This window comes from Staurois parvus, unplaced genomic scaffold (genome assembly GCF_062004578.1).
Source record: "Staurois parvus isolate SC_StPar_1 unplaced genomic scaffold, SC_StPar_1.0 ptg003797l, whole genome shotgun sequence".
Taxonomy (NCBI): domain Eukaryota; kingdom Metazoa; phylum Chordata; class Amphibia; order Anura; family Ranidae; genus Staurois; species Staurois parvus.
The window spans coordinates 21,223-23,900 of NW_028321593.1; the positions used below are offsets into that span (position 1 = coordinate 21,223).

Genomic DNA, 2,678 nt, shown 5'->3' on the forward strand with positions numbered 1-2,678 from the left:
CCATAGGATGGCAACTCTATATTAATGGCCATTGCGGGGGGGGGGGGCATCACAATGGCCATAGGAGGGCAACTTCATATTAATGGGCATTGGGGGGGCATCACATTAATGGCCATAGTAGGGCAACTTCATATTAATGGGCATTGTGGGGGGGGTCATATTAATGGCCATAGGAGGGCAACTTCATATTAATGGGCATTGTGGGGGGGGGGTCATATTAATGGCCATAGGAGGGCAACTTCATATTAATGGGCATTGGGGGGGGGGGATCACATTAATGGCCATAGGAGGGCAACTTCATATTAATGGGCATTGTGGGGGGGTCATATTAATGGCCATAGGAGGGCAACTTCATATTAATGGGCATTGGGGGGGCATCACGTAAATGGCCATAGGAGGGCAACTTCATATTAATGGGCATGGGGGGGGGGGCGTCATATTAATGGCCATAAGAGGGAAACTCCATATTAATGGTCATGGCAGGGCAACTGAATATTAATGGCTATGGAGAGGGGCAACTCCATATTCATGGCCAGGGGAGGGGGGGGGCATCATAATAATAGCCATAGGAGGGCAACTCAGGGGCCCCATGATCCTCTATTTCCCGGGGGCCCCATGAGTTGTCAGTCTGCTCTGTATTTATTACGCCGGATCTCTCGCAATTAAATCCCGTATCTTGTGCTCAGCGGCGACGGGTTCCAGGCTGTCAAAAGCATCAGAGAACGGCGGCTACACTCGTGAATGAAAGGAGACAAAGACTTGGCCGGGACAACCAGAGATACGGGAATGTTCTTACAACCGTATTTTACGATTCACTTGCATCTGTGAAATGACAAAACCAGACGGCTTGGCGGTTTCCATGACAAAATATTATCTTTGTGTTTGCTGCCCTGAATTAACTTCATTCGTTGGCTTCTGTAGATGGTGGGTTGTCCTCTTTTTCCGGCGTCATGGATGTGCTTTGTGGGACAATCGGAGACCTCATCTATAACTTCAACGTATGTGGACACCTGGCCATCATACTCTACCTTCAGGACTTGCTGGAAGTCAAATTCCAAAACTATGGCCATCAATATAGAGTTGTCCTCCTATGGCCATCAATATGGAGATGTCCTCCAATGGCCATCAATATAGAGTTGTCCTCCTATGGCCATCAATATGGAGATGTCCTCCTATGGCCATCAATATGGAGTTTCCCTCCTATGATCATCAATTTGGAGTTGCCCTCCTATGGCCATTAATATGGAGTTGCCCTCCTATGGCCATCAATATGGAGTTGTCCTCCTATGGCCATCAATATAAATTGTCCTCCTATGGCCATCAATATGGAGTTGCGCTCCAATGGCCATTAATATGGATTGTCCTCCTATGGCCATCAATATGGAGTTGCGCTCCAATGGCCATTAATATGGATTGTCCTCCTATGGCCATCAATATGGAGTTGCGCTCCAATGGCCATTAATATGGAGTTGTCCTCCTATGGCCATCAATATGGAGTTGCCCTCCTATGGCCATCAATATGGAGTTGTCCTCCTATGGCCATCAATATAAATTGTCCTCCTATGGCCATCAATATGGAGATGCCCTCCAATGGCCATTAATATGGATTGTCCTCCTATGGCCATTAATATGGAGTTGCCCTCCTATGGCCATCAATATGGAGTTGCCCTCCTAGGCCATCAATATGGAGTTGCCCTCCTATGGCCATCAATATGGAGTTGTCCTCCTATGGCCATCAATATAAATTGTCCTCCTATGGCCATTAATATGGAGTTGCCCTCCTATGGCCATCAATATGGAGTTGCCCTCCTATGGCCATCAATATGGAGTTGTCCTCCTATGGCCATCAATATAAATTGTCCTCCTATGGCCATCAATATGGAGTTGCACTCCAATGGCCATTAATATGGATTGTCCTCCTATGGCCATCAATATGGAGATGCCCTCCAATGGCCATTAATATGGAGTTGTCCTCCTATGGCCATCAATATGATGCCCCCATGGCCATTTATAAGAAGTTGCCCTCCTATGGCCATAAATATTATGCCCCTCCCCATGGCCATTAATATGCAGTTGCCCTGCTATGGCCATTAATATGGAGTTGCCCTTCTATGGCCATCAATATGGAGTTGCCCTCCTATGGCCATTAATATGATGCCCCTTCCCATGGCCATTAATATGCAGTTTACTTGCTATGGCATTTACTATAGAATTGCCCCCCTCCATGGCCATTTATATGGAGTCTCCCTTCTATGGCCTTAATATTATACCCCCCATGGTCATTAATATGGAGTCGCCCTCCTATGGCCATTAATATGGAGTTGTTCCCTTATGGCCATTAATATTATGCCCCCCCCCCCACCATGGCCATTAATATGGAGTTTTCACCCTATGGCCATTCATATTATGCCCCCAAAGTCATTAATATGGAGTTGCTCTCCTATGGCTATTAATATGATGCCCTCTCCCATGGCCAATAATATTATGCCCCCCTCCCAATGACCATTAATAGGGAGTTCTCCTATGGCCATTAATATGATGCCCCTCCCCATGGCCATTAATATACAGTTGCCCTGCCATGGCATTTACTATGGAGTTGCCCCCTCCATGGCCATTAATATGGATTTGCCCTCCTATGGCTATTATTATGATGCCCCCCATAGCCATGAATATGGAGT

At 46.6% G+C, this 2,678-nt stretch overlaps 1 pseudogene; it reads left to right on the top strand.

Moving 5' to 3' along the window:
- The first annotated feature begins 954 nt into the window (after positions 1-954).
- Positions 955-2,183, top strand: LOC149427404 (uncharacterized; annotated as a pseudogene).
- The last annotated feature ends 495 nt before the right edge of the window (positions 2,184-2,678 follow it).